The 14,747-nt window shown below is 39.6% G+C and overlaps 1 pseudogene; it reads right to left on the bottom strand.

The window, feature by feature from the left end:
• Window positions 1-2,583: 2,583 nt before the first annotated feature.
• LOC125096497 (uncharacterized) lies at window positions 2,584-2,730 on the bottom strand (annotated as a pseudogene).
• Between the last annotated feature and the right edge of the window lie 12,017 nt (window positions 2,731-14,747).

Below are 14,747 nucleotides of genomic sequence, written 5' to 3'. Positions count from 1 at the left end.
CACGTTTCGCTCTGGGATGCCAGGGCTGGGGTTCCAGCAGAGGAGTCGGGACACGCGGCTGGGCTTGAATCCGTTCTTCAGCTGCCTGGGATCCAAGATTACACATTTTTGCTCCCATCCCCTCCAATTCGTTGCAGTCTTGCGCGGGGGAGTGTGGTTATTGCTCATCGGGAATTGCAAACCCGAGAAGAAAGTTATTCGCAATGTCGCTTGTGTTTGAATCGAAACCCAGAGCAGTTTGGGAAGAAAGGATGGGGCATATTTGCAAAAGAAGGACTGCTAGAATGACAAGCCAATGCTAGGGCAGGTTGCACACACACACACACACACACTCACCCCGGACACACACACACACACACACACACACACACACACTCACCCCGGACACACACACACACACACACACACACACACCCCGGGCCGCCGCAGCAGTCTCCTTGTAAATTACGGGGGGGGGGGGTGCACAGTCCTTGGATTGGTGAGTTTTAAACAAGCCCCTCCTTTGCAACCAAAGTTCAGAGTAAAAGGGGAAAAGGGGGGCCCTAGTGGGGAGGAATATTTGGAATGCGTGAGAAATGCAGTCAGTCCGATCGGAATCGCGAGACTAGCACCAAAAAATAAGTTCTAGGGAATGTAGCCCCAGGCTCTCCCCAAGCCGCTGCGGTCCGGGGAGCTGTCGTTAGAAACGTTCCTGTTCTCTTTGCAGTAATTAGTCCGAGTACAAACTAAACCTACTTGTCAGCATCCCATTTCTTTGCGTGCCAAGAGAATTGATAAATATCCGGAGGGCGAACGAAAATAGGTTAGCTCCCATTTCAGTGAGCGGGTTTTTAAGTCAGAGTTTGAGCTCTTCCTGCCCCCTTGTGTCTGTCCGGTTTCAGAAGTGTTCGGATTCTCCTTCTGCAAGTTTTCTAACAGCACCCGCCTCTTCGAAGCGGGGCGGGGGGGGCTCACAGTTAAAACTCAGCCATTTCCAAATTTGTTTCTTGAGCAGTCTTGTTTACTTAACCCGCTCAAAAGGTTTTATTTTGGAGAATGTTCTTTTCTGTTCAGTAACACAAATCAGATTATTAGTTGGAATACAGAATTGGAATCATGGTCATCCTGTCCTTTTCCTGTTTAAGAATAGTTTAGATTTGGGAAAGAAAAGAGCGTAAGAAACTGCTGTGACATTTTAAGTTTCAGTCAAAATTGAAGATCTTCAACGAACATGTAGGTGCATTTCGGAAAGAAGTACTTACCTTATTAACTCTTTCAGGTCATTCCCCTGAGCGTCTCCAGTCCAGAATTTTGATCCATGCCTGGTACACTCACAGCTACCTCCTAGGTCACAGCCCAGCGTGTATCCAGGATATTGCTGGGAAGTGTCAGATTCTGCTCCAGGAAGACCCCTGGGCCATGTCTGTCCTTGGGAGTTAGAGATGGGAAATTCTGAAATCTTTCAAAAAGAAGCCAGAGAGAGAGATTAATTTAAAGGAGCCATTCATACCAGCAAACAAATGACGTTTAGTTAATTGACTATTAATTGAACTAATTCTTAATGCTTTGCACTTTGGGGGAGCTTTTAACTCCCACTTATGATTGATGAATACATTTCACAATTTAGTACAAAATGATGAACATCCAGGAACCTAAATGGGATGCGGTTGAAATTTTAAACGTCTGAGAAAACCCCCATCCAAGTCCACTGATTTCCAATCACTTTGCATTATTATTTTATAGCTTCTTATAGTGATTCATTGTTGCAAACAATTCAAATTCAGTGACAAGGGGAAATTTTACTCTTTCTCGTTCACAAATAAAACAAATGGAAAGATGCCAAATGAAATAGAACATCGGTTTCAGAATATGGTTCTTTATATATTATATTTCAAATTCTGGTTATTATGTACTTTGAAAACTGTCCGGGTGGAGCTGAGTGATTTTTATTCAGGCATTGTGACCCTGGGTCCTCTCTGACCAGAACCAGACCAACCGCCTGACCCTTGATGCCTCCCATTGGCTCCAGGCTTTTCCTTTCTTCCTTTTAAAGTCCAACTCTGTTTGACTTGCAAGCAGATGATAAGATCAGCATTTGAAGTATGGTAGTATGCCTGAAGGGCAGAGTTCAATATTTTGTTTCATGGTAAGAAGAATAGAAGTCCACAGTTATTTTTAAGTAGCCTAAGGAAATCAATAAACTATAATCTTTTTTTTTTTTACTCTTTAATTTAGCCTGCCTTGAAGTGATGGAATGATTCTTATGAATTATTATTTATTTTCGAGATGGGGTAAATACTTCCGTTATTTGTTATCAAATAGAAGGCAATCACATAGAAGGTAACACATACTGTTATTTGGTTAAATGTATTTTGCATTCATAGTTATGGATAAAATAGTGAAATATTAAATTCTTATCTCCAAGCAAGCATTATTGATGATGATAATTACTCTTTAGGATAAATACCTCAGTGTTAAGAGGTTTCTATACTTCAATGGCAAGGAAATATTACTTTATGGCCAATAGTCTTAATATCATAAGGAATTAAATAAATTAGAAAACTTGTAATATTTTAAAATCTGAGCTCAATTATTTAGTGCTCCTTCTGTTGCCCTTATAAACATGGTGCATCTTCTGGGCAAAATATCTTTTAAAATAAATTCTTAAAGTTGCTTAGCCTGTGAAAAACACACTAAAATGTGTCCTCAAATCAACTTCACTTGATCTTAGCCAAAAGGCCAAGAAGCGATGTGTCCTCAAATCAACTTAAAGCTGAAATTATTCATTGTTAAAGCATAAATGACCTCTGACCTAGGGATAAGCACCAGAGAACTTATTTCCTAAAATAAAGAAAGTTATGTGATGAATTCAAGATACAGGTGAGATATTCAAGTGAAAACTGAAGGCAGGTCCCGGACTCTGCTTAGATCTACATCTGGTTAAATTTTGAATGTAACATTGTCATTCCGAAGTTTATTTCACTTTTCTTATATCACTCTCCTGGCCTGTAAGACCCCCATAGAGAGAGAGTACTCACAGATGAAGATTAAAGCTTTATGCCGGTTGTCTTAAACAGTGCTCAATAGAATTTTAGTCTTTGATGGCCTCAAAACCATTGCTTGCCCGTAAACACCAAACTTGACTGATTGTAGAGCAACGCTGAAGGGGGAAACAGCCCTGGGCTGATTGACCAAGACCTGGGTCCCCGCCTCCGCTCTGACATCCGCTATGTGACTTGTAGCAATTCTCTCTCTTTCGCTACTACAGTCTTCGTAACTGTAAACCAAGGGAGACAGCCTTCTCGGCCAAATTCCCTTTTGGTTCCCCTTTGGTTTTGATGTTGGTGCCATAGGACCAAATTTATGGATCACCTGCCATTTGGCTTCCTCGTGTTACTTTTTAGATTACCGCGCTCCTTCCACCTGCAGTATTCTCCCTAACAGCCTATGGGACTCAGTCGGAAATGAAGAGCCATACTGACCTTGCAGACCGCCTGCTGGAACTTTCTCATTTCATAGTCGAGGAAACAGAACCAAGGAGTTTAAGACCCCGGAGTGGACGGGTGGCTCAGTGGATTAAGCCTCTGCCTTCCACTCCAGTTATGATCTCAGGGTCCTGGGATTGAGTCCCGAATCGGGCTCTCTGTTCAGCGGGGAACCTGCTTCCCCCCTTCTCTCTCTGTCTATCTCTCTACCTACTTGTGATCTCTGTCAAATAAATAAATAAAATCTTTTAAAAAAGGACCCTGGAGCGGAGCTGGAAAGGCAGAGAGATAACCAGCTGACTGCAAGGTCAGTATTCATTGCCCTACCTAGTAATTTAGCCTTTAGGGATGATGTCCAATACTTACTGCCCCATGGAAATTTTGTTCATCTACCCAGCTTAGTACGAGCTATGTGTCTTTTGACTCTCTGTACCACCGCCTCCCCTTTTTGCCACATGCCTATGCTTCTCTCTCTCTTATAGGATCCCTCTGACTGTATGTTGGGCTTTAGTCATCTGAGTTCTTGTACCCTTCCCTCTTTTGAAAGCACCTTGAGCCCACAGCCTGCCTGCACTTATCCTTTACCTCTTAAAGATCTTAATAAATAAATATTCACTGCATGAAATTAGATCACAATTTCTTATTCCCCAAGCAATTTCACTTGAAATAACTCAGCCAGATTTCACAATGGCTTTGCAAGGTGACCAGGTATGTTACTCAGTTTTCTTAGTAACAAGCAACAGAAACGGACTGGCTGAATTAAGCAAAAAGGAAATGAAAAAAATAGTGGATTGCTCCTATCATTTCTGGAAAGGCAGCAACGTAAGGCTCAGAAAAGTGAGCGTGAACCAAAAACCAAACCTTCTGCTTGGTGATGGTCTGTGGGGACAGCACTGAGCCTCTGCTGGACGCTGGAGCCTGCAGGTGACACTCCCACTCTGGCCAGCACTAGATGTGAGTCAACAGCCCTAAGGCCACTGCCTCCCCTGCTTCTGGGCTCAGATGTCACTGTAGCCAATGCCCAGTGATTTTTTTTTTCTCTCTGGCACGGTAAAACCAGAGGTCCAGACAAGACTGGCTTATCTAAGCTTTTAATCGTGGGCCCGCACCGTACCTGCCAGGCATGGGGGGAGTGCGTGTTTGGCCTTTTGGGTTTGAGTGGCTCCCCTTCCCACTAAGATTCATACTATGGGAATTTTTTACCTAGAAGAAAGAAATTCATGTTCCATGGAGCCAATCATAGTGGGTTAAGTAACAATGTTACCATTCTATGTTTGAGTAAAACAGACATAGCAGGGATCAGTGATTTCTTTTCAGGTTCATACAGTTATTGCTAAAACCAGAATTAGGGGTGCCTGGGTGGCTCAGATGTTTAAGCATCTGCCTTGGGCTCAGGTCATGATCTTTGGGTCCTGGGATGAAGCCCCTCCTCTAGCTCCCGGCTCAGCCCAGAGTCTGATTCTCTCTCTGCCTCTCCCCCAAGTTGTACCCATGCACACTCTTTCTCTTTCTCTCTCTCCAATGAATAAATAAAATCTTTTTAAAAAATCAGAATTAAATAAAGTAGATAAAATAAATGAACTAGAATCCAAATAGTCTACTGTAGGCTGCTTTTCCTTTTACACCCCCAAATAGACCATTTTTCACTTAAAAAAAAAAAAAAACATTTGGCAAAATTTCCTACTTTTTTCTCCCTCAGAGAAAGGGTTTTTGGGCACTGCAGAGTGGGGAAGTGGTTTAGGATAGCCTTATCTTCCGACAGCCTTTGGTAAGGGGAATTCCTGGATGTCCACACTCGGGAACCTTGTGAAAATCTTTCCTGTTGTGGCAAGTCATAAATGGAGGAGGAAAGCGTGGAGGCCAGCTCCCTGTGGCCACAGAGGCCTGCGCCGAGCCAGCAGGAGCAGCTCTGCGTGGCCTGGAGGTCAGCACAAAGCCCTTACTTGGTAGCCTTTAAAATAGTTTTCCCAAACATTTGGCTTGTCTCTTGTAGAGATCTTTTAAGCCAATGATCCTGGGGCATTTATATCCATGGATTTTCCACTTGTAAGTTTTCAAACAAAACTCAGAATGAAGTGGAATTTAAACACAGTAGAAGCAAGAGACCACGACTCAGCTGAACCAACAAGGGCTAAAACAAAGAACAAATAAGGGGAAAAGCTCTCCTCTTATTGGGATTTAAATTAAAAAAAAATTGTTTTTATTGCATGACTTCTGTATGTTTCTTTTTTTTTTTTTTTTTTTTTTTTTTTTTTTTTTTTTTTTTTGACTTCTGTATGTTTCTTACAGCAATCTTATTTTTTGACTCTTATTCTTAGGCCTCCATGGAAATGGTCGCTGTGTCCTTGGCTTATACCACAGGGGACTTAACAAAAGGCCCGCTGAAATAGAGTGCTCTCTCCTGTGTATGTCTCACATGAATTAAGTTCTGTAAGACAGAGAAATGTAAGAGATAATTTTAAATTAAAAAAAAAATCTAGGGGACACCTGGGTGGCTCAGTTGGTTGAGCCAATGCCTTCGGCTCAGGTCATGATCCCAGGGTCCTGGAATCAAGTCCCACACTGGGTTCCTTGCTCGACGGGGAGCCTGCTTCTCTCTCTGCCTCTGCCTACCGCTTTGCTTGCTTGTGCGCGGTCTCTCTCTCTCTCTCTCTGATGAATAAATAAATAAATAAAATCTTAAAAAAAAAATCTATCTAGTTCTAATCTGAGGTGAATGGTGCATACACTCCTAGAGGGGAAAAAGCTCCTTTACTTGAATAACTTTAATCAGAAATACAAAGTCATAACATAGAGAAACGATCACAGGCTTGTTTTCAGGAATTATTATATAAGGTGAATCAGTTCTTTTTCTTTTTTTAAGGTTTCTTATTTATTTATTTGACAGACAGAGATCACAAGTAGGCAGAGAGGCAGGCAGAGAGAGAGAGAGAGAGAGAGAGAGAAGGAAGCCGACTCACTGCAGAGCAGAGAGCCCAAGGTAGGGTTCGATCCCGGGACCTTCAATCATGACCCGAGCCGAAGGGAGAGGCTTTAACCCACTGAACCACCCAGGTGCCCCAGATGAATCAGTTCTTAAGAATGATTTCTTTGATAGTTTGTTTAACATTTTCTACCAATATTGTCTTTTACTTTTTACTTACGAATCAGTCTCCAAGACCCCATTTTCAGCAAATTTCTAGCTTTGACTGGAAAGATGCTGGCCTTGTTCCCACCCATGCCATGCCCAGGATCTCAAGCAGTGTTCCCAAACCACTCCCTGGAGATCCAGTCCTGTTACGTTTTGGCAAGTCCCCCAAATTCCATCCAGTTCCCCATCCCCTACCTCCCTGTCTTGCATTTAACTTTCACCATCTTGATAAGAGGGTCATTTGGCTGCAGCTAGAAATCATCCAAAGACAGAAAACCTGCTACTCGGGGCAGAAGTCAGGTTGATCACGGAGCAGCTCTGTTAGAAAGCCCACCTTCTCTCAAGCTGAAAACTGCCTTCTTGTGATTTTCATCTGTTCTCTTCTCTGGCATAAAACGGATTCTATCTACTCCTTCTTCCACATGGCAGCTTTTCAGGTATTCCAGGGTAACAATCCTATCCTCACCATGTTATCTTTTCTCCAGACTAAACATTGCTGCTTCGCTCAGCTGTTCCTTATGACGCATTCCCCAGATCCCTTGCTATTTTGTTTGCTGTATCTTAGTGTCTCTTTTATTTTTATTTTTTAAAATTTTATTTATTTTTTCAGTGTCCCAAAATTCATTATTTAACAATGAATTTCAGTGTCCCTTTTAAAAAGTGGCACCAAAACCTAAGTACTAAAGTTTTTTTGGGATTGCATGATTAGTAAGTGACAGGGTTGGGATTGAAACGCAGGTAGTTTAGATACAGGGATTGGGTTCTTCTGTACTAGACAATCCTATCTGGCAACACTGTGCCTCAATTATTTGTGATTTAGTGGTATTTTCAAGTAGAATAAGCCACACTGTCTTCCGACACATAGTTTGACACAGTAGAAGGAAATTAACAGGAAAGGTCCCCAGCTCCATTTTTTCTTTCAAATTTTTGAAAAAGAAACAAAAGAACAGCAAGAAAAATTTAAAAAGGAAAAGAGGAAGAAGGCTACGTTGTGAAGGTTGTGTATGCTGTTGTCACATTGGTTGGAAAGGGGTTAGTTTATTGTTTGTATATTGGTTTCCAGTGAGTAGATAATATTTTTATTTCTTTGAAATCCTCATTGCAATTTCAAGAATGTACCCTAGGAACTAATCCAAAGTTGAATTAAGCTCTATATAAATAAAGATGTTTATGATAATATTATTGATTTTAAAGAGTCACAATGAAAAACCAAGATTCTAAAAGAAAATGGAAAGATTAAGGAAAATCAAGTATTCGTTATATTGATTCATTATATTGATTCCTTATATTGGTATGCAGGTTTTAAAAATGATAATTATGTGAGCTAGCAACATGGAAAATGTTTAATATGAAATATGTATAATATGGTCCAGTATTTGAAAGGAATACATGACAAGACCTGAAGTAATATGCAAAACAGAAAATCATTGCTGTGCTATCTTGGTGGTTTGTGGATGGGACTTTTTAAACTTAGTTACCATATTTGTTGAATTTATAACAAAAGAAATTTACAAATTAAGTAGTTTATTCAGATTTGTTTTAAAAGCTACATCAAAATATTTTGAAAGGTGAACCAAAGTCCCACTCTTGAACTGAATTTGTACAATAATTCAACATACTTAGGCCCAGATGCCTAAGATAAATATTGGTCATGCTATAAATTGTAATTCTTCCTCTCCTTAAGATATTGTCTTGCATCTTAATAGCAATTATTATAATAAGAATAGCATATACAATATGCCTTATCAATGTGCTAGATTGTAAATATTATTGCCAGAAATGTATACATTTTCTTGCTATCATAAAATTCCAGGTGGGCTACCTCTAACATGTTTATTGGTCTTCACACTTTAGGACAGTGAATCAGTTGTAATTGAGAGCATAAAATGAAATGTGGAAGGTAAAGTTTCATAACTAGTATCTTTACCCAATAAATGTAAAAGGTTTTCAATACAAAGCATATTCAAAGTAATGTTATTTATTGAGCTTAAAAATCTGAGAATATTGAGGTGCTTGGCTGGCTCAGTCAGTTAAGCATCAGATTCTTGATTTTGGCTCAGGTCATGATCTTGGTGTTGTGAGGTCGAGCCCCTTGATGGGGTGTGCATGAGTGTGGAAACTACTTGAGATTCTTTTCTCTCCCTCTCCTTCTGCCCTCCCCCCCACTCTTGGTGCATGTACACACATGCCCTCTCTTTAAAAAAACATCTGAGAATATCAATTATGTGACTTGCTAACCTCTATATAGAGTAATATTGGAAATAATTTGTAAACTGTTGATTCGGTTATTTAGTGATTTCTAAAGTTCCTGCAAGAACATCTCTTTTCTCTTCCTAGCTTTACACTTATTTCTTCTGTGTGAGACCTTAAAAATGTTGCTTATTTTCTGTTCTCTCTGTTCTTTGATTATTTAAAAAAAGAAATTTTCACCAAACAGATATATCATTATAGCTTTATGGGAAGGATCAATGTATTTGTGTTACCTTTAAAAATAGGCTTTAACACATGAAAAAGTGCTCCACATCACTCAGCATCAGGGAAATACAAATCAAAACCACCATGAGATACCACCTCACACCAGTCAGAAAGGCTAAAATTAATGTCAGGAAATGACAGATGCTGGCAAGGATGTGGAGAAAGGGGAACCCTCCTACACTGTTGGTGGGAATGCAAGCTGGTGCAACCACTCTGGAAAACAGTATGGAGGTTCCTCAAAAAGTTGACAATCGAGCTACCCTACAACCCAGCAATCGCACTACTGGGTATTTACACTAAAGATACAAATGTAGTGATCCGAAGGGGCACATTCACCTGAATGTTTATAGCAGCAATGTCCAAAATAGCCAAACTATGGAAAGAACCTAGATGTCCATCAGCAGATGAATGGATAAAGAAAATGTGGTGTATATATACAATGGAATACTATGCAGCCATCAAAAGAAATGAAATCATGCCATTTGCGACGATATTAAAGGAACTAGAGGGTATTATGCTTAGCAAAATGAGTCAATCAGAGAAAGACAATTATTATATAATCTCCCTGATATGAGGAAGTTGAGAGACAACATTGGGGGTTTGGGGGGTAGGAAAAGAATAAATGAAACAAGATGGGCTTGGGAGGGAGATAAACCATAAGAGTCTCAATCTCATAAAACAAACTGAGGGTTGCCAGGTGGGGGAGGTGGGTAGGGAGAGGGTGGTGGGGTTATGGACATTAGGGAAGGTATGTGCTATGGTGAGTGCTATGAAGTGTGTAAACCTGACGATTCACAGACTTGTGCCCCTGGGGCTAATAATACATTATATGTTAATAAAAAAATAAAAAATTAAAAAAAATAGGCTTTAAAGTATAATACCTATATCCAACATTTTGAGCAAAAATTTCAGTCTTTCCCTGAAGAATCTATACTCAGGTTGAATTAAGTGACTAAACTTACTTAAATGTGTAAATGTACTTGACTTTTGTAGATAATTAAAATTGTGTAATTAGATTTGTTATGGAAAATTTTGAACTCTTATTCAATTTAGCTTTGTCAAGATACATTATTACAGACACCCACCTGAATGCACAAGAAGTTACAAAATGGATATAAGACAGAATGTAGGACTTAGGATTCACTGATAAATGACTTCACACAATATGGTAGGCAAATGCTGCCTTTTTATATATGAGCTAATGCTATTGAGTCCTAGGCTATGACTCAGTCCATTCCTATCAATTTCAGCTCATTAACTCCATGTTCCGAGCAAACAAAACAACACCAGGAAATCAATTTCGATGAATATTTTATATTTAGATGAATATTTAGATGAATATGTTTATTTAACAAGTGCTATTATTATTATTCATAATACTTTGCGTTGCTAGGGTCAGATGATTAGGGTGGCTACAGAAATAAGGAGAAAAAAGAAAGATTAGAACATTTGGAAGTAAGAATGTGTTCATTAGAAGTAATTTGAGAAAATAACTGAGTGCTTACTAAGTGCAAGGCTAACAGCTGAGATTTGAATGGATATAGGAAGGAGATCATTTATCATTAATGTAAATATCAGTTATATACAACAATATGTTCATCTTACTTGAAATGGGTGAATATATTTTAGCTTAATGCTAAATCTAATACATTTTATTTTATTTTTTAATTTTTTAAAAGATTTTATTTATTTATTTGACAGACAGAGAGAGCACAAGTAGGCAGAGAGAGAGGAGGAAGCAGGCTTCCTGCTGAGCAGAGAGCCTGATGCGGGGCTCGATCCCACGACCCTGGGATCATGACCTGAGCCGAAGGCAGAGGCTTTAACCTACTGAGCCACCTAGGTACCCCAAATCTAATACATTTTAGAAACTAACTCAACTTGAAACAAATTTTCTAATCATTAGTGGGTTTTTGTTTTGTTTTGTTTTGTTTTTGTTTTTTTGGTTGTTTGAGAGAGAGAGAGAGAGCGTGAGCATGAGTGGTGGGGGGGGGTAGGGAGAGAAGGAGAGGAAGAATCTTAAGCAGACTTCACCCTCAGCTCAGATCCCAATGTGGGCCTTGATCTAATTACATTGAGATCATGACCTGAACCAAAATCAAGAATTGGATGCTTAACCAATGGAAGTCATCCAGGCACTCCAGTGTTACTGTTTTCTTTTTGTAAAATGTAATCGTATTTTTTCCTACTACTTATAAGAATATTCAGGTTTCTCTGGGGTGCCAGGGGTGGCTCAGTGGATTAAGCCTCTGCCTTCAGCTAGGGTCATGATCTCAGGGTCCTGGGATTAAGCCCCGCATCGGGCTCTCTGCTCAGCGGGGAGCCTGCTTCCCCCCTTCTCTCTCTGCCTGCCTGTCTACTTGTGATCTCTCTCTATCTCTGTCAAATAAATAAATAAAATCTTTTAAAAAAGGAATACTCAGGTTTCTCATGTTCCTTGTTTTACAACTTAAGAAAGCTAGAATAATAGGCGACTAGAAGAACAAGAATAGTGGACTCTACTGAAGCAATTTCTGGATTTCCTTAGAGTTTTCAAATTCATATTGCTTTGAACTTAATGCACCTGCTGTTTTCCATAACTTACACATGACTTTTATCATTGACATTGATTTCTTGAAGAGAAAAAGTAGTTTTTTCTTTCCTTTTCAATTGATTTCTTTGAATTTTCTGACTTAGTGCATCAAAATAAGTATGCAGCATTAATAAGATCAGTAAATATTTCTTATATGCCTATTATTCATGATTTTGAGCTTAGCAATGGTGATTAAAACCTTGTCCTGACCTTTAAAGATATGACATCAAATTGAACAGACCAGACTGGAATAATTAGAGGGGACTATGGGACATTGGAAGACAAGTAAGAATAGTATAAAATTGAATAGTGAATATTGCAAGGTGGATTAATGACTGTGTTCAAGGGGGAAAAAAGATACTTCAGGTACCTGTAGTGAGAAACAGGAAGGTTTTAATGAAGGACGTAGGCTTGAGTTGGAAGTCAAAAGATGAGTTTGGATAACTGAAGAAAGAGAGGAGTGCCACAGGCCAAGGAAGTGCATGAGAAAAAAGGACAGAGGTTTGGTTCGACCTGCACCTGAATAGTGATAGTCATGGGGAAAATCGGCTATTTGTCGGTATAAAGAAAAATATTGATGAATAGGCTGTGGTTCACTACAGCTCAGGTTAGAGGTTCACTAAAACAACCATCACCAAGTATTAAGATTTGAAAACTAAACTAGAAGTAGCTATTGGAGATTTGGAAAGTGATGGGTGATTAAAGTAGTATTTTAGGAAGATGAATCTGGCACCCAGCTCTCTGCAGGGTGACAAAGAATGTTAGTGCCTGGGACATCTTTGCAATGGAATGATTGGTGTCCCCTCAGAGATCAGGAGAAAGAGGAGGGGATAGTGTGTTTGGAAGTAAAAATATGACCATGGCAGGTCATATTTGAAGAAATTATCACTAAATGTTTATTGTAAGCAGGGGATGATGCTGAGAACAAACAGAAGCATAAGGCGTAAGGAAGAGAGAAAAATTCAAGACAGCTGTCCCGTTTCCGAATGGAAGAGTGGAAAACAGATTTCACGGGGAACAGAAGAGGAACTGTCACGTCTCCAGCATGTGGGAAGACTTTAATGGGCTCAAAGAACTGAAACTCAACACTATCTAAGGAAAAAATTATGCCCCAAGTTTTTTCCAAAAGAGCATGCATTAACATCCAGTGTACATAGCCACATCTTCCATATTACTACATCTACCATCAAAGGAAGGGAGGCTATAATTATATACACAAGGCTGGTAAGTTTCTTTGATCTATTCCTGGTGTAAAACTGTTGTGTTTAAAGATACAATGGGCTCTGCTTATGGAGAGTGGCTGTAATGTCTCAAATTCCAGTGGACAATTTTCTTCTAGCTCTTTGCACTATTATTTAGATTTTGAAATAATGTAATTACAGTATTTCAAATGTATACCTTGGGACTTAAATTCGACCAGTTACCTTCTTTTCATAATATAGCCCAACCAAAACGTTTTATCCTTAACTCCTTAAAACTAGACTGTGTACAAAGCTTTCTTTTTTTTTTTTCTTTTTGCCAAACTAGTATTTTATGACACACTCATGCTTATTCTTCTTAATGCCTCGAGATTCCTGCATGTTGATATCTGTCTGGCTACGTATTTGACTACAGCTTTCCAGTGTGGGTGGATGTCTTTTGTAAAAATATGTAGTTAAGCTAGATGAGTCTTAACTCAGAAAAAAATATACATATAACTTTGGGTTCTGTGTTTTATCTAGAAACATATTGCTTTTATAGGTATGCTGATATAGGTATATGATATAGCAGATTATTTTTTCTTCTTCTTCTTTTTTTTTTTTTTTTTGCCTTAGGCCATGATGGAATTTCTGACTTAGCTGCTGACTGTCTCTGTTCCCGGGGGCCTGTGGCCCACAGTACTCACAGTATTATTGTGTTTCCAGACAGGCTGCTGTTGGTGCTTAAAAACATTATCTTAGGGGTGCCTGGGTGGCTCAGTGGGTTAAGCCTCTGCCTTCGGCTCAGGTCCTGATCTTAGGGTCCTGGGATTGAGCCCCCACATCGGGCTCTCTGCTCAGCAGGGAGCCTCCTTCCCCCTCTTTCTCTGTCTGCCTTTCTGACTACTTGTGATCTCTCTCTCTGTCGAATAAATAAATAAAATTAAAAAAAATTAAAATATTATCTTAGATGTTGGTTCTCCTGTGCTGACCCCTGATTATAGGAGAGCTATTGAAAGAATAATAGAAATATATATATATATATAATAAAAACATATATATTGTATGTAATTGAAACATTAAAAGTTTATAAAACATTCCTCATTTTGAGAGAGTATTACTATGATGTCATCTGGGAGTCAATGTGACTGAAGGTAGTGGCATGTTAGAACTATAAATATCAACATATTTCACAAGTGTCCCAGATAATATTAGATAGGGGAAAACCAGGCTATTAAAAGAAGGAATTGAAGCCTCCAAATGAAAGCAGATTCTAAATATGCTCTCTTTCTTGGAATATGTTGCCTGCCCCCGTACTGGTGATGTGAATAAAGGAAGACAACTATTGGAATATCAGAATCCATTTGACACCTCCAAAAGAAGGCAATCAATTCCTTTTCTAGTATCACTGTAATGACCTATTAGATTTTCATCGTATTAGAAAAATCTCAACAATTTTATGACAAGTGGTAGCTCTGATTTATATAAGTTCTTAAAAACTATGGGGCGCCTGGGTGGCTCAGTGGGTTAAGCCGCTGCCTTCGGCTCAGGTCATGATCTCAGAGTCCTGGGATCGAGCCCCGCATCGGGCTCTCTGCTCAGCGGGGAGCCTGCTTCCTCCTCTCTCTCTGCCTGCCTCTCTGCCTGCTTGTGATCTCTCTCTGTCAAATAAATAAATAAAATCTTTAAAAAAAAAAAAACTAGCAACAAAAACCAGGCGGTCTGAAGGAGATATAGAAAATACAATATTCCACTTTGCTGTTGGCACTCACCATCGACCCAGTCGTACATTGATTACGTGTACAATGCTGAAGCTGGGGCAAGGATTCTGAACTCTGGGCTTGCCTTCCACAAGCGACTTTAAATTATGGGAGTGCCTAGGGCAGACTGACTTCATGAGACCCTGACCCCCTCACCACGGGGCAGCT

Source organism: Lutra lutra, chromosome 3 (assembly GCF_902655055.1).
Source record: "Lutra lutra chromosome 3, mLutLut1.2, whole genome shotgun sequence".
Classification (NCBI taxonomy): domain Eukaryota; kingdom Metazoa; phylum Chordata; class Mammalia; order Carnivora; family Mustelidae; genus Lutra; species Lutra lutra.
Note: the sequence above shows the minus strand (reverse complement) of the source record. Positions and strands in the feature narration are given on the sequence as shown.